Below are 24,032 nucleotides of genomic sequence, written 5' to 3'. Positions count from 1 at the left end.
CATCTTACCTTACCTTCCATCTGCAGTCCACATTCCTAAATATTTTTCAAGGCAGGTAATGAAAGCCATCATCAATCAAGCAAACCAATTTAAAATCGGATATTAACTGTCACATTAGTTCAGACCTCTTTTCTCATTCTGAAGTCCTCTTGGGTGTCTCTAAGGAAGCCAAGAATTTGTCTAACTCTGCAGTGGAGAAGTAATTAAAAAGATGCAAGGAGACAATGTTTGCTGCTTCAGGACAGCGAGTGCTATGCAAAGTACACAGCTGAGCTCTTCCAACTGACATAGAAATCTCCCTTATCTCCCCCAGTGTGACTGAGGCTCTCATTATTTTCTGCCAAACTGCACTTAATGTGGGGTAGAAATAGCAGGGCTATAGACAAACAAGGATGCATTTTTGACTATGACTTGTTGGGGGAGTTCTGAATTCATCCTAAGATCTTGCTGGAATTTCCATCTTACAATTTTAGATCTCATGCATATTAGCTTGAATGGGAAATGGGCCCTCTCCCAAATAATGAAGTATATTTACTGGTCTAAAATGAGGAATATGCAGTAATATCCTACCTCACTATCAGTAAAAATCCATTAAAGACAGAATGTATTTTTGATATTTCTGTCCCCAGTTTTTCAGCATTATCTTGTTAATATAAATTTATATGTTAAAAAATAGTCTTTGAGAAGCATTTGAAAAATGGTTAACAAAATTCTGTCTTAGATCGTCTTTTAGAGCCTAATGCAAACATGTATTAACAAAGCTCAGCTCCAAACATGTCCAGATAGACACATATTAAAGGAACACCATACGATTATCTGCTGCTTAACCAAAATCCCAATATATAGGTCAGCAGTCTTGGCACCACCAGCACCTACACTGCAGTAAACTACTATGCTGTGCCAGTGCTAAAAGTACTTCCTATTGATTTTTTTTTTTTCTTCTAAGAAAAGGATGTGAAAGTAGTAAGAAAAATTTAGGCAACAGAAAGCTAAAGGCAATAGTCAGAAAAAAGAAAAAAGTAATTTACAGTGGAACACCATAAAAGTGAAAACACAAAGTGTGTAATACATCACCAGTCTGGAAATACACAAGTAGGCTTTCCACAATTATTTCAAGTTTTCAGGTGACCACAACTAATTGCCAAAAAAAGAAGTCATAAATCTTTTGTGAAACAAATATAATAATACACACAAACAATATGTGCCCCATTCTTCCCTTTCTTGCCTGCTTGCTGCTCCTGCTGATTTCTGTGAGTGGTGAGTATATGTACATGGAGAATATTTGGTCTCTGCTGCTCATAAGAGAAGGCAGGATGACAGAATTGCTGAACTGAGACCTAGTATGGCCTGTTAATCTGATTCTAAATCCAGTGTGAATAAAGCACTTGAATTGCTGAAGCTTCACCTAGACACATCAATGTTCACTTTCCCCTCCTCCCCCCTAGCAAGGATGTGGATGTTGTTATATGTGTTAGTGTTATAGGGTCCTACAGCATTAAAAAGCTAATTTTGTGTTAGCAAATGGTGTTGGATTTACAGCACTGGAGGATAAAATGCTTTAAAATGGGTAAATAATTTGACGTTTATACAGTGACTTTCGTCCTGAAGATTTGCTACAACATGCTTATCAAACTGTACACATTTGGTGGCACTGAAATACAGCCAATTTGGTGTGCAGCCCAGAGCACAACAAAGCAAGATGAGAAGGAAGGTATTTAACTAAGTACACCAGGGAAAACCTACTCTCAAAACCATTTTTTTTGGAAATGCAGTGTTCATATTGACCAGAGGGAACTGTGGATTTCAAAGTTTCAACCCCAAGGCTGTCACAAAGACAACTACAAAACAGGTTTGCATTTTCCCTCTCTCATTAAGACAGATACAGCTGTCGTATATACAATGACACTGTTTTCTATCTTTAAGATAAGACCATTAAGACCTCAGTTTATACTAAGATGGTGTGCAAACTGCAGAACAGCCTTTACATGCCTTCCTGCTGCCAATCAGCTCATATTTGTTCACCAGTACAAAATATCTCAAACTTTAAATTGGTATTTCTAGTAGGCATGGATAATTTATGTTCTGTATCCCACTTGATATGCAATTTCTCAGCCAAGACTACAAGCAAAAAAGGTGGAAAATGAGAGTGAGTTTTGTGACTGGTCCTGAACTAGCAAAATTTGAAAGATCAAATACCCAAATGTCATACTAATACAAAATATGAACTTAATTCGACCCACTCTGAATTTGCTGCAATCCCTCCAAAGTTCCCAATAGTCTCTACTTGCACAAAAATGTGAATGGACACGTGTACATATAAATGCACACACATATTTAATATGCTTAGTTAGATTTTCAAGAAAGCATGAACATATAAATAATATAAAGTAGTTAGTTGTTCATATAACACAAATAACACAAAGTTGTTCAAAAAACACAAAGTAGGGTTAAGTCATGGACTTCCACAAATGAGATATGAACAATGCATAATCTAACAGGACCAGGCTGTAGTCTGTCAGAATGATCCAAGAAAAGGATATAGAAACTAGGAGTGAAATTTAGATGGTTGTTTAGAATGTGTAGGGCCTAGGATTGAATGATTCCTGCTCCTAGACAGCTTTCATGCTGTTTTGGGTTTTTTATTCTCATTAATTTGGAAAACTGAATGAACTTCTTGGTATTAAACTCATGCTTTTAAAATGGAAACTACAACTGCAGTGGTTTGCAGTACATTTATCTAGGATTTTTTTCTGAAAAACTGAACTACAGTACTGATAAAGTTTAAAGAAGAAAGAGTTTGGAGTTGACGTAAAGAGGCTTATAACCATTTCCGGCAAGAAATGGATGAAAGAAGTCTCCTATTCCACATACCTCTGATTTGCTTTTGAAATATCCCATCTTTAGCTTCATTCCATTTGAATTCCTGTGATAATTGTATGAAAGTTTCTCTATTTTTGCTCATGGAAGAAGCAGGCCTCTGAATAAGGTCACACATTTTTTCCCCTCAGTCTTCCTTCCATGACCAGTAGATACTGAAGTGGGACCATGATGACTTTTCGCTGCCAAATGCACACAGAGCACAGATTTGACATACTACACAGTAGTTACACAAGAGGAATTTTTTTGGGGGGTAGGGTGGGGGGAAGATTTATGTTCATGACCTTTACCAGCGTCTGAAAACAAACCTCTGCAGGTGCCAGTTCTTTAACATCTTGGATAATGATGAGAGAAATCATCTAGGAATAGAGCCTTAGACTATCAAAGGTTATTTATAGTAATTTGATTAACCAGTGAGGCTTCAGAGACACTACTTTACCTCCCTCCAATAAACCTCCCAGTCATTCATTAAAATTAATACATATTAAAAAATCCATTTAAATTACAAGGTTGTATTTGAGATATTAAGTATGAATCCAATCACATATTTTACAAGTAAAAGATATTAATTTGGCTTTCAGGAAGTCAAGCAAGATAGTAGCTATATAATATTATCAAGAATATTCTGTTTTTATTTGCAGACTTATTTATGTTTTACAAGTTAAAGTGTCATTACTTGGCAGCTGACTATTTGGCGTTCATACAAAATATGCTCAGCTTGAAAATTTCCTTAGCTCCTTGAAAACAGTGAGGTCCAGCCATACTCCTCTCCAGAAATATGTTGTCCTAATGCAAAAGCACACATAAACAGGTTATCAAGTTTACTCATCACTAATGTTGATGAAACCATCTGTGATCACAACACACTCTAGAAATCTTCTGATGGAGCCCAGTTACAAGTAAAAAACTCAAACTGATTCTGCTTGGAAGCTTCAGCACATATATCCTGTGGAATGCACCATCATCAGAATTTTCTGACTGCCACACTCAAAAGAGGATTTTCAAGAGAAAAAATCAGCATGTCAGCTGACCTCTGAAAAAGCTTGGTCATCAGTGTCACCATGGGCCACACTTTTGAAATTGAAAACTGGAATTTAACTTTTTCAAGCTCTGTGACCCACAAATGGACATTGAGAGCCTAGAAATGTGACCCAGGATTCTTTTGAATGAATTCTTTCAAATATCAATGAAAATAATTTTCTTTTGGCCAGAGAGGGGTCAAGAACAGAAAAAAATTCACAAATACCTATCTGAATCTTGAAGTACACTAAACTCCACTGCATCCTTTTGCTTCTCCCAAATATTTAAGACTACCAGCCTGATCAGAAAGGATTCTCATAATCTGAGATTTTTTTTGTTTCAGTTATACACTGTGGGACTGGAGACTTGCATCAAGCACTCCAGGATTGTCAGTCAAACAGATACATAAAACAAAGAGCACAAGATTTCAGCTCTTAGAGTTATCTGGTCAATGTATAGAGCACTTGCTTAGGGTTTTTGATCTCCAGATTTGAGGATTGGATGGAATTTTAATGTCAGTAGCTGTCTCCAAAGTCCAAGCATGATGAGGACAGCACACTTGCAGGCGTGCAGGGAGGCAGTTATGACACTAGCAACCCCGTTATTCTCTTCTTTACACTTCTTTTAGTGTGGCACACTAGTTGGGGTTGTGTTTGTTTGTTTGGGTGGGTTTTTTTCAATTGGTTTGGTTTTGCTTTTGATTTAATTTCTATCTTCAATCCTTTAAGCCTTGGAGTTGATATAAGATAGTGGAAAATGCTTTGTGGCCAGTTTTGTAGGGGCAGACGTTTTGTGGACCATCATGGTGTGTGTAGCTGCTTGCTGCCTGCCTGCTGTTGTACAGTACTGAACATAAAGACCACCTTAGCAATCTCCAATGGCCTTCTGTTCCTACCAATTTTCATATTAGTTTTATAACTACTGTTCAAATGCATTCTTAAATGTTAATATTTCTTCCATGAACATCATAGCCTATGAAATATAATTCTATTCTAGTGATATTGTTTTAATTGAGTAGGTTTAAAAGGAGGAGGATTTTTTTTTACATCAAGTTGAAATAATTGTGCTTGTTCAAGCAACCAGTTTGTATCAAACAAAATTTGCCTACTTGGGAATCAAATATTGTATTCAGTTTAAGAATAGATTTTTGAGAATAAATTTGATCATTTTAAAAGTGCATTTTGAAAATATTTCCTTCACTATATGTAAGCTATCCACTATCTCAATTAATTATTTTAAATTATAAATTCCTTAAAAATTTGTAAATAGTCTGTCAGGTTGTGTTTATTCTTTAAAAGAAACAAAGTTTTCAATAAAAACAAAGTGGTCCAATACCACTTTGGACCCTCTTCCTGTTTTCATATGTGGTAACTACAACACCACCTAATAAGTTTCATGAAGCCTATTTCAAGCAACTAGCTCCCTAGCTATTTTTGCAGTCAGTCTGTCAGTACCAGAGTTTATGACACCAGCATAGATGGCAATAATAAGCAAAATTAACAAATATGTACTTTGATCTTCTTCATTGCTATTAAAAAATGTAAATGTCTAATTTGCACAAAGAATATAAGCAGCAATAGATTATAGTAAGTTTTACCTCAATCTGTTCACCTTTTACTCAAATGTAATGACAACTAATTTGATATTAAAGCAGCATAAACACTTTTCCTTTTGGATAGCATCATATGTATTTTGTATTCTCAGAAGACAAGACAATGACTAGAAGTAAATCTCCGAGGTCACATGCACTTCCATAAACATTACATTGTACTGATTCAGGGGTATGAATACAAGAGCATAGCTAATTAAATAAAACAAATTAATCCATAAATGAAATATTAAGTTCATACAAGTGCATTGAATTTGTCAGATGCCAAGTAATCTTCATCAGCTACAACATGATCAGTTTAAAAAATCGTATCATTTTTCAAGTAAGACTTTAAAATGAGAATTTAGAAGGCTACAGCAAGGATTTTCTCTTCACTCATTATTTTCTTTTGCCTTGTGGGAAAATAAAAGTATTTAGCACTTTAAGCAACTACCATATATTAGACTGTGCATTATCAAAAAAGCTCTCTAGATGGCAGAAACCATTCCTCAAATCCTCTTCACCAAAATATAGACACTAACTCAGAGAGGACAGGATAGAGAATATCTGGAGTCACTTGGTTTCTTGTTCTTTTTTTGTTTTTCTTCTCCCAGAACTCCAGTTTTGGTAAAAATTACAATAAGAACAACATTCAGAGGAGAATTTCAGTATCAGAAGAGACGAATCATTTGAGCCAAAAGCAGGAGTAATAGAAATGACAATCTGAATAAGATCAACTAATGACTAACAAAATTAATATGACAAATCCAAGATCTAAGAAAAATACAAGATGATAAAATTTGTTGGACTAGTAAATTATAAGCGATAAATTTCATGTGGGCACAAAGATTGGAAATTAAACCCTACTCTGGCTCTGGTAAAGGAAATATTAAAGGCAGTCAACAAGGCACTGGCTGGACTAAATGATGAATATTACATTCAGTCCTGATCAATTATTCTCACAAAAGTCAAAGTGAAAGTTACTCCTACTTTCATTATATATATTATAATTGAAAGAGGGAGAGCAAGAGCAAGAAAGAACGATATAGTCAAGTACTATGTTTATGGGGTTTTTTTAATTATATTGATTTTTTCCCCTCCCTCTTCTATTTCCTGCCATTAATGAAGTTAGAAGAGAGATTTCTAGTCTTTACAGGTCTGAAGAACTTACGCTATGAGACAAAAAGAACCTGAAGAGTACTTCTACCAGGATGTCTAATCTCTTAAGTCAAAGGAGCACAGTTTGCCATGAAAACTTATCTGGTATTTAAAAGTCAAGGAAAGCAAACACTCTTTCTCCACAAATTCTTGGCTGAATCAACTAAAGAAAAAAAACAACCAAAAAAAACCCCAATCCCAACACAAAAACAAACAAACAAAAAACCAAACCAAAAGGAAACAAACAAACAACCCCCCTCCAAAAAAAAAAAACAAAAAAAACCCCCCAAAAAACCAAAACAAAACAAAAAAACCAAAAATACCCCAAGAAAAAGACAGAAAACCCAATGACTCCCATCACAGCATCTGTGAAACGCAAAAAATCATCCCCTGGACCGGTTCAGCCCCTCAAGTAGATACAGAATATTATCTCCATGGTTAAAGATTTATTAATAGAGACATTATTCCTGCTTCTTGAAACTACAGCTGTTTCCAACCTTTTTTTCTACTTATTTGGAGAAAGACTACTATCTTCAAACCTAGTAGAACTGGAAAATAAAGCCTTTGGGAAGATGACCAACAGTATCAACCTGCACAGATGCCAGTGCAAGTATCTCTTTGTGTCAGAGAGATCTCCTTGGTGTGGATACTCTTAACTGTTCTCAAAGACACTGACTGGATTCCTTCAGTGAAACAAATCATCTCATAAGCTGTGTGCTGCCAAACATAGGAATATCATGGGCAGTGCTATGTTGTACTCTTTAAGGCAAAAAATCTTGTAAAGGCCTACATATAAAAAAAAAAATCTTCACATTAAAACCCATAAAATATTAGATCAAGAATAATTTTTTCTCCATAGAGTAAGAAAACCCAAAAACTCACAGAAAGGACACATGAATACAGAATAAACCATAGAAGGATAATTGCAACAAGCCTTTACTATCTTTTATCTTCAGGAAGGTTACTCAGTTGAGGAGAAAGCCATCAAGCTTCTCATGTGTATGTAGGAGAAGTCAAACTCCCCTTAAAATGCATATTAAGGAAAAATATATATGACTGAAAAGAATACTGAACACCTTGGTACAACTATCTTATTCAGAATTACACTGTGATTTCCAGTAGCAGCAAATGACATTAAAATATTTAAGAACTCTAATCCTGTGAGATTTGTAACAGCTAAAATGCATTCATTAAACAAATCACTGATGGTGGATAGACACCATGGGGAAAAATAAACCTGATACAAATGAACTTACTCCCCAGATTAAATATATGCATTCCTACGAGATTCTGCCTCTGCCCAGTGCTATTTTCAAAATATGAATTATGTCCTGGAAAAGGTGGAACAGTCAAGATAAATACACATCCTTTAAAAGATTTCATCCAAGAAATGAAGGAAGACAGTTATATACTTAAGACTTTGGTAATATGTACTGCTTTTTTTGAAAACTGTGTCATGTTATACATAGATGGAAATGATCATAGATAAGATGTTTATATGCTCAAGTTGCCATTCACAGCTATCCTGATCTAAATATTGTATGTGCCAAAGAGAATCCACCCCTTATCTACATATCTCTGTAGATACAATCTGGTTTAGTGTACCAAGAATAAATCTGTCCTACATCTTGTGTTGACACTTCACTGGATGGACTTCTATGGTAAAATGTAGAAAAAGTAGAATACAGAATATTGCAGATAACCTATGTAAAACTGGGAATTGACCTGTCAGAAAAATAATAAAACTTGCATTCTGTAAGAAATCACAACATTTTCTAAAGCCAAAATTTAATCAGAGCTTAATCTGTCTGGCAGGTCTGGCAAATAGACAAAGAAAGTGATGGTGCAGGACAGGATGCATCTACATAACTCAGTACACTAGAACCATTCTTTTCACTTGTTCAGTGACAGAAATGCATTGCGTTATATCTGGATTTCAGTCCTGTGGTATGGACTTAACTGCATCTTGAAATGCCCTTGAAATACTTCCTCCTGAGGTGGAACCAAGGCTGAGGTGATATGCCAGGGCAGAATGATTCCCACAGGCTAGGAAACAAGATGATGCCTTCCTCAGGAGAAAAACACATCCTCTCAGAGATTTTCCAGCAGTGCACTCAATACATATGCATGATTTCTTTTAGTAACAGCAAGTGCAATGGGGACAGTCATCTGGGAGGGCTGCATAAAATCTACTTTGCATCATCTGGATGCAGATTCATCTTCTGTAGCTAAGACTAGCAACTAGCAACACATTCATTGGCAGCAAACAGAAAATACAGATATACAGTCCTAGAACAGTATCAGAACATGATAAATCAACATTGTCCTTTCTCGAGGATGTGGCAGCCACTATTAGAGACACAATGTAAGGATGTTGGCATGATGGAATATAGGACATGCAAGGCTGCATCAAGCAGCAAGAGGGTCATTATATAATTTATGGCAATAATTTCCTAAAGGTAAACATTACTTTTGTTAACTATTATTTTGATCACTAAACATAACTTCTCTGAGATTTTCCACTGTGATAAATCAGTTTTCATGACAATAGTTTAATTATCGCTACTCTTTCTGAGTGACAGGTGATCAATTTCATTAACTCCTCTTCATTTGCACTTGTACTCTTCTTTATCCAGGTACCCTTGACTGATTGTCTTTTTCATCTCATCACAAATCTCAGTTTACTGACTTGATTTCTAGTTGATACAGTTTTCTGTTACACAATTCTTTTTATGAAAACTGACCCATCCAGTAGACTTTTTCAGTGGCCGTACACCTCTGAACAATTCTCTGTAAGACCTAGTTTCAAGCGCCTATTAAAAAACTAAAATGAAATTTTTAAAAATCTGGTGGTGCTGCACTCTGACTCCAAAAGATAAATTTTACATTGAAGTTGAACAGTCCTCGATAAACCTGCCAGGGCTTTCTATACTGCACTTAGCCTATATACCAAACTTTCAATATGAATAGAACACTCTCCCTCTCCATCAGATTCCTGCTTCTTTCTTTTTGTCTGCTTTGTTTTGGCTATTGAGTGCAAATCTATACTATTTTCCTATGATATGCATCCTTTTGTTCAACTACAATCTTTCATTCATCATCTTATGAAGTATATGAATTTTTTATAATTCATGTACCTCCAATTACTGGAAAATCTATTGTTCATCTTGAAGGATCTCTAAATCCTTCCAGCACCTTTTTTCCTTTCTCTCTGTGTGTTGAATAAATGAGGAGGCATTGTACATCCTCACTTTAGCCCTTTACTAACAGCAACGCCTTTATTAATATTATTTCCATTTCTTAGATAACTTAAACTAAATTTCTCTTGTTCCTGAAGGACTCATTTTAAACCCTAAGTACTATTGTTAATCTGTATATAAAGAAATCTTCTAAATAAAACATGGTCTTTTATTATTTTTTGTAATGCTGTTTTCTTCCTCATAACTATGGATCTCTTTTAAAATTTTAAATACATTCTTACTTTTGTTGTAAAAAATCACATAGTCAAAGAAGGCTTGAGTGAAAAGAGAGTAAGTATTTAGATTACCAGCAAGGAAAATATTTAATTATTATGTATGAAGGACTCCATGGCACAAGGACATATAGGTGATGTAGCAAAAAATGTTGACTGTGCAACTGGTTATATCTCTAATGGATGCTGAAAGTTACACACAATTAGAAAACCTTGTGCAGGCACTTTGAAGGGCTTAATCCTACTGTCATATATATGGGTGACCATCACTGACAACAGAATCAGCTAAAGATGCTTTCAAAAGCATTTTTTTATTCAGACCAGGTGGAACTATCAATATTGGAAAGGGTTTAGAATGTATTTAGAATTTGTCACCACAGGTAGATTCAAGTACCTTATAGTTTGAACTTGTAGTGACGTAGGAAAAAACCAAATCTGTTTAGTTAAGTACATGGACAAGATAGAGATTTTAAGTCACTCAAGATTTTAATGAAAACAGACAGAAACAGCAGTTCACATGAATAAGCCAATGCTGAGCCCTAAGAGAGAGATTTTCCTCTAATATGAAACATTTGATAACTGATTACATTGCTTTTCATTTCCTATTTAGCTGTAAACTTTGGAACTTCCTGTGCTAATCCATCCAACTCTGGACCCTACCACACCTTTGAAAAAAAGCCTTTCAAAACAAAACCAACATCAGGATCATCATCAGCATAAAGCCAGTTTCAAATAACTCTTCTACCTCTATGCCTGAAAAGCATATTTCTCCCGGAAAATTTTTCTTTACTAAGTGTTAAAGGTCGAAAATACATCAGGGATGGAATATTGTAGCCATTCCCATGAGACACTGGCCTTAACATTTGATCTGGGATGTGACACTATATGAAGATAACTAGTTTGATTTGCTTGATAGCTTTGTCGTTTCCTCTTTGAAGTGAAAGCATGCGCTGGTTTTTAGCTGGGTTATATGCTGTCCTGCATGGAAGAGATATATCAAAACCAGAATTTATTATTAGCTTTAGTGTCCATGGCTATTTAACATAATGTGGGTGTATTAGATGAGGCTATTGCCTCGCATCCTGATGGGCTACCTCTGGTCAAACACAGATGCTTGTATGTAAATAAAATATTAATGTTTTATAATATTAAAGAAAAGGACCATGTGAAGCTAATGTCATCACTTATGTGCTGGAAAGCTGACCTGAAAGTTCACACACTTCAGCATCCTTCTGACAGAGTAGCTACACTGATGTAACCAGACAGCTGGTGTCAGAAAAGAGAAAAGATCACCATCAACACATTAAATTTTTCATAAATTTCCTTAAGTCTCCCATAGGAATCAATAACTGGAGAGAGATGGGGGAAGGAGGCTTGGGTTTTGGGTTTTTTAAATTACTCTGTTCAGTATTTTCCCCACTGTTTTTGATTTAGGCTGTTTTTGAATAGAATGCAAATAAAGCAATATTCAAATTTAAACCATAGTAGTGCTTTTCAAAACAGAGTAGCTGAGATTATTTTAAACTAGACAAAAATCAGCAAGAACAGAAAGTGCTAAATGCGTTTCTGCCAAGTCACTTTCCATGGCACAATTATTTTGGTCTTTTCTAAAAATCTGAAATATAGGAGATTTTGCTAGCTGCCTAATGCTATACATCTTTAGAAAGTTTAATTCCTTCCAAAATACACATACCATTTCCCAGCTTCAAGTGTCTCTGAATTGCTACAAGAACACATAGTTTCAAATGGTGACAGAAAGCCTTTGCTAACAGAACTATAGCTCTCTTTCATTTGTGGTATTATTCATCTCTCTCAATGGTGTGCAGTTGGAGAGAGCTAAAGAGAACCCTATGACCCTGTCTGTAGGTTTGGACCAGGACACGCTGCTGCCATTAAAGCTCATTGTGTGGGAGGTGAATTTTTCTGTATGCAAGTAAAATGCAGGGTTCTTTCCGGCTTTCCTTTCTGAAGCTTGCATTGAAGCTAAATTTTTCTACTTTTAACTCAATTGCCATTCAGCAAATGCAACCTTACTAGTTTTGCAGCACGTGGGAGTCAGAATGTGTACCTTATCTTGTCTTTCCATCGCATACAAGGAGAATATTTTTAGCCTTCAGCACCTAATTAACAAAGGTGAAGCTGACATCTTCTTCCACGCCTGTGCTAGTTGACACGAAGCATTGCAAATTACTCTGCTGGGCAGAGGGAAGGTGAGCCTTGTCTAGCTTTGTGCTTCAATTACAGTCCCATGCTGGCAGGCAATTTATTCCCGTTGCCAAAGCCCTTGTTTTCCCACATCCCGTGCCCTGGTTACAGAGACCATAAGCTCTGCTGGTCTTTGGCTACGAGCAACATGAAGGAGAATCTTGCTTTTGCAAGAATGAAAGAGGAATTAATGGTTAGACCTCAGAGGGATGGAAGGCGACTTTAATTACTGCCCTGATCCCAAGGGAATTTAAGAGATGGTTTGAACTCTCATGCTGCTGCTAAGCCACCTCAAAATTTTGGGATTAACCAACATTGTTTTTGTTCCAAAAATAAGAAGCATTAATTTACATTAATTTCCACTCCCAAATGCACGTTTAGAGCTTTTGCTTGATAATTTCTATAAAATGTACTATGCAGCTATCTTTGTCCCTATACTTAATTGTCTTGTTTTATTATTATTATCTTGTATTATCTTGCACTTTCTTAATATACCCGAAGATTTTAAATAATGGAAATAACAGATTAATAATAATTAATTTCATTACAGTATTTTGGAAATTATTTGAAATGTTATAGATCTGATTTTAAGAATAGAAAATTGTATACAATGACTTTAAAAATGGGATTAGATTTCCTTTGTTAACAGCAACATAAGAATAACATGCTAAAAATGTAGATTTTACTATCCCAGTTTATTGTAATTTCAAAGTGCTTTCTGCAGAACTGCTTTAAAGTAGTTGCTCATCAGCACCATGTTGCTACACAACCTGAAGTATATAATTTGCTTGCTTTAGAAAAAGTGCCCTTGTTCTTCTGGGTCAAGGAGGCATAATACCAATTAAAGTACTAAGAGAAGGCAACATCGTCTATTAGACAGCTGCATTTATCTTTAAAAAGCAAGAAGAAAATAATATATCAAAAAAACACATAATCAAGTGCTAACAAAAAATCCTAAGCAAAAGAAGAAATATATTCTAAGTTGTTTCTTTTTTTTCTTTTTACACTTATGTTTAAGACCCTTTAATATTACTTTTTAAATGCAAATGCATTAAAAAAGACCAAAACAAAGACCAAAAAAGACAAAATACTGTGGCCATGTTTAAAACAGATGTAAGCAAACAGGGAGTAGAAAAGGCAAGTTGTGGTGAGAAAAAAGAAATGCACAAATAAGAGAGACAAGTAATTAACAATTAAATGTTAAAAAGTAACTAGAGTGATGTTACAGCAGTAGCAGCACTTGGGGACCATAGCTAAAAGAACAATTAGATTTCTGCTGTTAACAATAACAATACACATAAGTGTGAAAGTCTACAGGGAAGGATGGTGTTCTTCAAACAGTTGCCTTACTGAGACTTCAAATGTAGGAGAGAAGCCTGATTCCTAAGAGCATCTCCATGAATAAAAATGAAGTGCCCTTAACCCCTACATGTCAGTATTTTACACTACAAGTCAGATTCATCAGGAAAGAGTGAGTACTGAAGAAAAATAAGAGATTGATCTTAAATTAAGCTCTCCTAGAGAGGCATCCCTTTTAATCCCATCCTGACCTCTGGACTCCCTCTGTACCCAAAAAGGACAAAATGTTCCAGCCTAGAGGACTAGGTTGGGGTACTTGTTAAAGGTCAGATGAGTGAATCCTAGTTGGAATATTTTCAGAGAAAACACAAGGAAGTGACTCTTGTTTCATATGATCCTGAAATATGTTTGCTGAACCACCATGGATAAATCAAGGACTTTACCATTAACAAAACAAATTAGACATAAAATCTAAAAAATGCTGCTTTTCATATTACCAAAAAAGTTGGTACAATGCAGAGAGCAGCAACAGAGCAGGAGAGATGGACAAAGAAACTAATGCTTTTATTGGCATCAGAAGTTCAGTTATCACTTCTTCCATTGCATAATACTGTTCTCATAAAACTTGCCTGAAACTTATATTGAAAGTTATTGTTCTTTCAAATTAACAAACAAGTCCTTTAGCTACTCTTAACATAAATAAATTTTTGTTTTCCTAAAATAGTATGCCACTGTACTAGTTTTTCTGAATTTTTTTTTTTGTTTATTAAATTTGGCAGAAGTAATTAAGTTGATGCTAGGTAAATTGTGTCAAGCTAACAGTAAAAGAAGATTCAAGTAGATGTCACATCAGCCAATAGCCCAATCTGGCCAGCAGTAGCAAGGATTTTTTCCAAAAAACTAACTCATTAAATTTACTTTTGTACATATCCAGGGCTTTTGCTCAGGATGTGCCCTAAGCACTCTGAACAGGTAGTTGCAGAGAAGGTGTCTGCTGGAGGCTCACAAAGTGTTGGGTCAAATGAGCTAGAGACAAGAGGACTCTTAGCAAATTTCCTACAAGCACCCTAACTTCCCAAGCTGAGAAAGGAGCACTTTGCTTCCCAGACGGAAAGGGATGTTGGAAGAGTGCATTCACTGCAGGAGCTGCCAAGCCAGCTGTTTGGTGGGCATCTATCCCCGGAGTCTCTAGTTTCCTCTTATCACTGCCAGCAGAAATGTGCAACAGAATGTTAAGGAGCATTACAGTCCAAACTCAACACAAATAATAATAAACAAAACACCCCAAACACTTAAAGTTACTGTAGCGCTTCATTCTGCAGTCATTACAGCAAAAAGGAATGTAACTCTGCTTAGGTCACTGGAAGCAAAAAATCAAACCATAAGTTTTTTCCAAACACTCCTTTTAAGCAAGTATTGAGAAGGAGAGAATTTTTTCTATTTTAAGTGTGGTGTGCATGGTTATCACTGAAAGGATTTTGAAAGTAACTTGAAGTTTCCATTAGTTCAAGTTTGTTTGATCTGAAAGCATCTATAGGAACTACATTGAAGTTGAATTTGTAGTGCACCCAAAGTAGCCAGAACAGCCACAAGAACATAATTGCTTTATTCAGCTTTTCGCGATTAATTTTTCTTTTCAATGTTTGAATCTTGGTTTACAAATTGACTGTTTAAATTGTTCCTAAATGGCTTTCTATACTACTTTGGAATGGGAGAACAATAGAGGTAGTTCCTTTTATTTTTATTTGTGACTACACTTCAAAATATTCACTGCTTTCAGTTTATGGTCTCAGATATCATCTCCCACTCAGTCCTGAATATTTGCATTTAGGGCCTATTAAGGTACAAAAAAGCCATGTAACTCCTTTTTATGACATGAACTATGATGCAGTTTGAAGCATAATAGAGATTACAGTGAATATAGACTTTTAAAAGAACAAGTTTAGGGCTTTTCAGGAAATATCCGTGTTCTTTCTGTTTATGTGTTTCTAGACTACTTTTCTATATTCACATTTTAATTAGACATGTCATAATCATAATCCTGTTCAGAAAATAATTGATGTGTAAAAAAGAAGTTTTGTTCAGAGGTCTATCTTTCACTAGATGTGCCTGCTTCATTGTTATTTGGAGAACACAGATATGCATTATACTTCTACTGCAGTTCACCTGCTTATTTAAATATTTATTTATGGAAACTGTACTTCTTTCACAATAATCAGATAAAAGACATATTAGATATCATGAATATTCATAGGTTTTCAACCCCACTATAAATAGCAATACAGCAACCTGCCTTCATGAAGGAAAGGAGATCTTAAATATAGATTATTAAGAAGAATATATGCATGCCTCATTAGTTAGTTGGATTTGCATCTACATCCATTTAGTACATCCTATGTAAATAATAACTTACAAACCTGGAATCAATAAAAAAAAAAGGCTCCTGTCAACCCGAGTTCTTAACCAGTGCAACAGGTCACATTATAAAAGGAAAAATATCTGCAGAACAGGGATCGTGTTTTGCATCCTAATAAAGTCCTAGTACAACATATTCAGCATAAAACATATTTTATATATTCTTGTTAAATACAGTATTATGATGACTAGTGGGAAAAATTTCTTGCATTGTTGAAAATTTAACCCTTTTCTTGAGTTAATTATTTTTATTATTTCATTAACATTACTAAAACTACAGAAAAATATTAAAAATTCTTCTCAGAGACTACTACAAATAAAACACAGTGAGCTGAGGAGGTGCAGGTTTTATTCCAATGACTTTTGTCTATAGCATCCATGTGCAGTCTTGCCACTGTGTCTGCCTTAACACTGATTTCTCTACCAGTTTACCAGTGACTTCTTTGTCCTCAGATTTTGTCATAAAACAGGCAAAACAAATTAAGCATTACCAGTTCTCTGAAATATTGCAGTTATGAGAAAATTATTGCTTATTTCCCCACTATATTTGTTTTCATGAAACAATGGCCTAGAAGTTCAAACAGCTTTGCTACTGAGATACCATGAATTTAGTGATTTTTCTTTCCTTCCATTTATTATGTATTTGAGCAGCATATGAGGCTAAGGGGTCAGGAGAAAATTTAAATCTCATATAGAAAAGTTATCTCAAACTATAGCAGTCCTGGCAACATATTTTTCATTCTTTTCTGTAATAATGCTCTGCAAAATATCTGTTTTGCTTGTCATCTGCTAAAACACAGCATCAGTCTTAAAAATTAGGCAGAAAATATACTGAAAGTCATTAAAACCAGAAATATATTTGGTGCATTTCTATTTCTGTACCTCAGAAATATTTTAACTTTTAATGGTAGTTTTTTGTTTTTTTTCTTTAACCCTCTCTATTAGATCATACAAACCATACTCTGATATTAGTTCAAAGCTTCATCTCTTTCCAAAAATTCTTCTGTTGATGAGATAAAACCTCAGCAAGTTCTTCATCACATTCAGTTTATGGTGTGCAACATACAGATGTACATACTTCATTAACTCTAAGCCTGCAAGTCCTACTTTATACTTAAAGTCTTATCTCCAAATAATGTAGGTGTTTGCTCTTTATAATTGCCATTAATATTAGTGAAAATAATCTCACATTTTATGTAAACCTCAAAGCAACAGGTCCATGACTACTATGTTTCTATGAAAATGGTAACAGGAATTTTCCAAAACACTAACTGGGAATGCAGTGACTTTTCTTACAAGTATGCTGCAAATAATTATTATTACTTTTTATTTCTAGAAAACAGAAACAATGTTTTTGAAAATGTATATCCAATTCAACACTATACAATGTTCTTATCTGTATAAAGTGCCTTTTAAAAATATGCTCCAGTGACTTCTGCTGAAAGACTTAATGTCAGCCCATGATATGCCATAGCAACAATGATGCAAAGGGCATTTTAGGACATGGTGGCCTTGAGGAAAATGCCTCAGAACCTATTCAAATTTTCAGTTAGATGAAGGATAAATTCAGGATTCCACCAGAAGAAAAACAGAGAACACAAATTTAACTTAATGCTTCACTATATCTACTAAAAAGTGTAAATTGAAGGAAAATTGATGCTACATGTCTTTTTAATTGATTTGTTGTGGTAGATTCAGCTAAAGTATTTCAGATTTTTCCCTCCCACAATCAACAATGAATTAGTTTTGAGGTTGCTACTACATTGAATTCCAAAAGTGAATACAACAAAACTAAGAATTCAGTTTCAATGAAAAGTGAATCTGGAATAGGTTTTTTGTAGGTAGCATGTTTACTGTAGAAGGCCATAATAATCTTTAGCTCAACTAAAAGAAAGTTTATTGATTATGATAGGAGGCAAAAAGAGGTGCTATGGTTTATTTCACTTTCTTGTTAGAGCCTTTCTTTAATATGTATTAATTACATGGTGCATCTTAACGAGATTTTAAATAAAATGTATGTTATGGAACAGGGAGAAAAACAAACTTCACCACTGATAATTTCAGCAGGTATCAGTAATTCAGCTATCTCAGATAAGGCCAAACCTCAAATGCTCTTCCATAAAACTGATCATAGGCAATGGGCACAGCTGCAAGGCAAGGAGATTTGTCCCCACTTCACTCACACTATAACTAATGAGATTGTGGAGAGTGATAATTAAATGGAAGTAAAATTTCTGTGACCATACACAGTCTTGAATGAGATTAGGGCACTTGACACAGATGTAGGGAAAATATAACAATTGGAAGAACTGAGGGTAGTCAGAATATTTTTGCTTTGGTTTGGGCATCTGTAAATGCCCCCTAATTACTAAGGATCTGTAGTGATGGAAGAAGTCTTATTCAAGGAAGAAAAATATTTGAGAAAGGTGGAAAAAAAGGAAATTTTCTTTCTAATAAGCTACAAAAATGTAGAGGAGAAAAGGAAAAAAAAAGAGAAAAAAGCAGAGGGGGAAGATGATGGCATAAAGTGACTATGGCATTGCAATTTAGGGTATGGTCAGTGGTTTATATACATGTGTATACAGTAAACAGATGCTTTATTCAGTGACAAAATAATGCAGACTATCTTCAAGATGTCATATTTAATTTTGAGGTCAGATTGGCATTTGTATAAAAAAGTAAAGTTCAGATATCAAGGATGTGCAAAAAGACAAGAGCAAACGAGGCCTCACATGAAATTAAAACCATGGTGTAAGCATTTCCTGAACAGCAAAAATGCCTTCTCTTTTACAAGAATTCCAGTAATATATTGAGATATAGATAGTCCTTGAGATGCCAAACATCCAGAACAGACGGACATCAAAATCCAGACTGATTTAGCTTCAACTTTCCTGTGTGAAAGCATCAACAAAATTTCTGACACATCAAATTCCTTAATCTTCCATTTATTGATTGGTTTGTCCAGAATGAATGAGAAATAATTCAAAGTGACCATATGTGTGTGCTCACGATAAATCCTCTCTGTAAATGTTCTAGTGAACAGATATGCTAAATAACCTCAGTCTCATGCTTGGCTAGTATCAATAATAGTCTTTGTAGAACTGAATAATCACTAACTAATTAATCCAGAAAATAGCTTTGATGCAAGAATTAAGCATTTCCCCACTGCAAGGGGAAAAAAGAGAAAAAGTGTAGAATTCTAATTGTCTAATGCCTTTTTTTATTTATAATAATGGAAGTGTGGACAACTAGGTATACTTAACATCACCTATAAACTAGTGGTTCATATTCTTTAGTTATTTATTCTGATTTTGTATCTATCAAACTACTTGGGAGTCTCTTCTGAGTAATTTCATTGGTCCTAAGATGCCATCCAGAGATGTCAGAATTGTATCTTAGTTATACTGAGGCAAAATAGGTGATCTCTTTCTCCAAGTCCTGTTCCAGTGCAGTACCAGCAAGACTGTGCAGAGAAATACTACTACATGAACAAGCGCTCCAGAATAATTGCACAAATGCAGTATATATATATATATTTAAATAATATTTACTAGTTATTTTGATAAGCCAAAATAGGAAATAAATTATGTTAAGACTGAAAAGGTTTTTTTATACTTTGAACATCTTCAGAAATTGAAATATTTTTAAAATCTAGAGAAATAAAATTTAAATAAAAACTCTAACCACTTTGGCAAAGATGTATGGCATATTTTTTTAGTCTTCGAACCACACTTCTCAGTGACAGAAGAAACATATGCAGGAAAAAGGGTTTGTGTGCCAGAAATCTTCTCTGACTCCCTCCACCAACTCTATCAGCTGCTCTAATAAAATATAGATTCCTTACTAGCATTTCCCTACTTACATCATTAAACAATCACAGCTATACAATCATTACTCACTCCACAAAAAAACATAACACATACACAATCCATGTTTCAATAAAATGTTTGTCAGATGTTTAATTATTGCTTTCATGATGAAAAATAACATTTCTTAGAAAGAAAATACTTACTTTTGGACTTCTGAAGATAAAATATAAACATAAAATATCCCCCAAACACAATTTCTTTTGATGAAGCAAATACCTTGGTGTGAATTCTCTGGTTTAACTTGCTTCCTCCATTTGAAAACTGATCCTTCATTCCTTTTTAGGTTTGGCTTTGACAAAATGACTGCATTATGTTTCTTAGCAGTTTCAGTATTTACGACTTGTCATACTGGTAGATGAACATCCATAATTTACTAACAGTACAACTTAAGGATTATGAAACTTCAGGAAGCATCTAGGTTGGCTGCAAAAATATGCAATAAAAATACAACACACAATTACACATGGTTGCCTCAAAGCAAAATACAGATTAATTCTTTCATCAGGCTGTGTCCTGCTGTGCTATCCTTGGTACAGAGATAGCAGTGGGAGCTTTGACTGTACAAGGAAAGGGGTACTGTGCACATATTAAGGAAACACTCTTCGGTTGCACCAGCAAATCAAAAATAAAATGATTGTATCTGTATCCATCAAGCAGTGTCACAGAAATGAAATCATGGTAATGGGACTGTTATCATGGGATCAATGCTGCCTGTTTTGAAATTTCTTCTGATTCACCTTGTGGCCTCAGCCTTTATGCAGCAGCAAAAAGCCATTATCTGTTCTATTTCGGTGACATTTACTCTTTCTCTTCATCTGTTCAAATGTCCATTCTTTGATGGCTCTAGTGTATCATGCATTTTGTCCTCTAGTAGATATTTATGCCAACATTTTAAACTACTTGAATGCTTTGGGTGAGAGAAGCTTTTTTTACTTTTTCTCAAAACTTCATCATAGTTGAAATTCTGTTGGTTTAATTAAATGACTGCATTTTCTTTATCTAGTTAGAGGCTCCATGAAATCATATTAGTGCAGTACTATATCCAGATCACCTAGAAAAGCTTTCTCATCACTAAAAAATTGCCCAAATAAACTATGAAGCATAATTTAAATAAGTTACAAAAGCACTAGTCTAGTTGTAAAAGAAGTTCCTAGAAAGTACAAATGAACTCACTCAGAATTTCCAGTTGCTCACAGATTTCACTGTATCTCTGTTACTTTACAAGGATCATAGGTCTGTGCTAGGAAAAAAAAAAACAAAACCAAAGTACAACTATCATTGGGAGTAACTCTACACAGAAATCAGGGAGTGTTTCTGTATTATTTATGAAGAACATAGGATATCTGGGAAAAATTGTGTAGGCCAGCTGAAAATTAGCCTTTCCCTGTAATCTTCAAGGATAATGTAATGATTAGATATAGATTTGGAGTTCTTTAGATTAATTTCGTTCCTTTTTGAAACAGGAGGAGCATAGGTTTTTCATTGAAACTTGAAAGTACACTGACGTCTTCTTCTAACCTAATCTCTGAAACTACAGAGAAGCTGGCTGTGAATCCATGGTAGTTATTATAGGTACTACTCTTTAAGTATAGCATTAATATCCCCACAAAGAGCAAACTTGAAAGAAAACACAACTCTCAAATATTCAAAATAACAATCTAACTATAGCAAAATTACTGTTTTGCTAGTACAACTACCAGTACTAATGCTCATTTTAATTTATGCAATTAGAGGTGACATATACAGAATACAGATATTCTATAGAGTTTACTATTTTTTTCTGACACTGGCAAATTGGTTCTATGATTTTTGTTATTCAAAATCAAAAGGCTAAGTCTTTGGCCTTTGGAGGGAAAAAAATAATGACATAGCAAAAAAAGTGTGTAATTTACACAGTGAAAGTCTAAAACACCAGGTGCAGAAAAGAGACAAACAGCTTTTAGATTTTTAGTGCATTTTCTTTGCAAAAACAGGTCCTCAATCAGCACAAAAAACCTGCCTCTTCATTGAGGATGACAGCAGCAGCACAGCTGTTGCTCCAGGGAAAGCACTGAGCAAGGCAGGCTGTCAGGGGCTGTTACAGCCACTTCAACCACCAGAGACACCTCAAAGGTAACCCTGTTACCTGAAAATGAAAATGCCCTTCCATGATACAGCATTTATAATTTCAAATTCAAGTCACTAATTATAATCATCAGACAGTCACCATACCAAGAAAACATGAGTGAGACTAAGATGTACAGCACAGAACATATATGCTAGAGCTGGAGTTACCAGCACTGAGACTTGGTTTGCCTGCTGCTTGTAGATTCTGCTACACCACCACTGCTGGTGCAATCCCAGTATGGTGCAGGAGAACACTAAATCAGCACAACTGACAGGACAGATTATGGAGTGATACCACATCACAACTGCAGTTTGTGCAGATTAAGAGAAGAAGCACCATGTTCATGTACTTTTTAAAGAAATGTATCAACTTTCGTTTCCAGTTGTTGATGTCCCATCCCTGGAAATATTCAAGACCAATTGGGTTAGAGCAAACTGGTCTAGTGGAAGGTTGGAATTAGATTATCTTTTCAACCCAAACTCCTCAGTGGTCCTGTGATTATGAATTGTATCTAGAAGAAATCAGCATGAAAACCTCAAATACTCTGAAGAAAAAATCAGTTATAGGTTAACCATTCAATTAATGATTAAAATAAGATAATGACACTTGTACGTACAAATGACATTTGTAAAGCATATGAAGGTAAACAAATTCAACTGCAGATGGGAAAAAAATGACAAATTAGGTGGCATATAAAATGGTCATTAAATAGGAAATAAGACTAAAACCACTGATGCTTTCCAGAAACGCTGCACCAAATAGTACACTGTAATGATTGTGATGGTCTCTATTTGAAGAAGATATGCACAATATAGAGAAATTATTTATATAAAACAAGATTGCACTACTACTGTAAAACATGCTGTTCTCAGAACACAGCAGGCTTAAGGAAGTTGTCAAAGGATTTTGAACATCACCACCAAGAACAGTAGATCAATGATAAAGACAGCCAGGTAAGAAACAATAACATGTTGTCAACATTTAGCTAAAATTTGGTGCGATATAAATTTGTTTCATATCCAGTGCAAAATTTACAAGTATTTGATTAGCTATATATTATTTAAAACAATGTAACTGTGCAGCCATCTTTTTACCTTGTTCCCATCTCTCTTTGTTAGGCTGACATTCCTAGTGGGAGAAAGAAAACGCCTTTTTTTCTGAAGGAAACTGAGCATGTCTGACTGGGAGAAACTTCTGCAGAGCTGATGGGCCTGTTGAGCAGAAAGGAAAAGGAGGCAGACAACATGCTGTTGGGACACTGCTCTGAGAAGTAAAAGGTTTCCTGAAGTGGTGAGATGGCCCTGAGAATGGACAGAAAGCAAGGGATCTGGGATCAATTGGAAAATGAGCTGGGTGCAGAAAGGATCTGCAGGGCTTTGTTTTCAGTAGGTCTCAATCAGACAGCAAGTCAGTATGACAAATTACTTATGATCTACCTACAAGTTTATTTCCCTTTTATGGAACACTATTGAAGACTTGGGAGCCTTTTGGTATCTTTCAGCTTGCTCTCTGTGAAACCAAGCCAGGTGCTTCCATTCTCAGCCTAGGGCCAATTCAGGAATTTTTTGCAAATTCCAAAATTCTTTGTACCTAGGCAAAGTTGTCTTGAAATGAGACATGATAAAGTTGTCTAGAAACAACTTTATCTTTCTAAACACTCAGATTACTTAGAGAAATATTTGACAGATTTAAATGGATTGATGCTCTTTCATTTTATACTTAACAAGTATGAAAATTTGTGTCTGATTATCATAAAAGCCCTTGATAAACTTCACACACTGCTGGTCAGTACCCACTTATTAAAAGGTCAGATTTTTTCCTCCAATGAAAGGCTTTACAGAACTGCAAAAATTACACATGCAATAGAAATTGGGTAGGAAAACTGTCCTTTATCTAGGCCAATGGAATTATGCTTTATTCCTATACTTCTCAATTTTCTCCCATCTTCAAGGGTGCATCTGAAAATGAACATTTAATCTCCGTCCATGTTATAAAGAAGCCCCATAAGATCCCTAGAAGTGC

At 35.0% G+C, this 24,032-nt stretch overlaps 1 protein-coding gene across 3 annotated transcripts in view; it reads right to left on the bottom strand.

Annotated features, from left to right (window-relative positions):
• Positions 1-24,032, bottom strand: part of NKAIN2 (sodium/potassium transporting ATPase interacting 2) — a 511,342-nt gene that overhangs the window by 346,108 nt on the left and 141,202 nt on the right. Inside the window, exon 1 of one of the 3 annotated variants that reach the window (XR_014954251.1) lies at positions 1-24,032. This exon is cut by the window's left edge and continues 7,771 nt beyond it. The exons of the other annotated variants lie outside the window; for them this stretch is intronic. The gene's annotated coding sequence lies outside the window, so the exon portion shown is untranslated. 3 annotated transcript variants of the gene reach the window in all.

Source organism: Lonchura striata, chromosome 3, assembly GCF_050655825.1.
Source record: "Lonchura striata isolate lonStrDom1 chromosome 3, ASM5065582v1, whole genome shotgun sequence".
Taxonomy (NCBI): Eukaryota; Metazoa; Chordata; class Aves; order Passeriformes; family Estrildidae; genus Lonchura; species Lonchura striata.
This window is presented reverse-complemented; position numbering and strand designations above follow the sequence as displayed.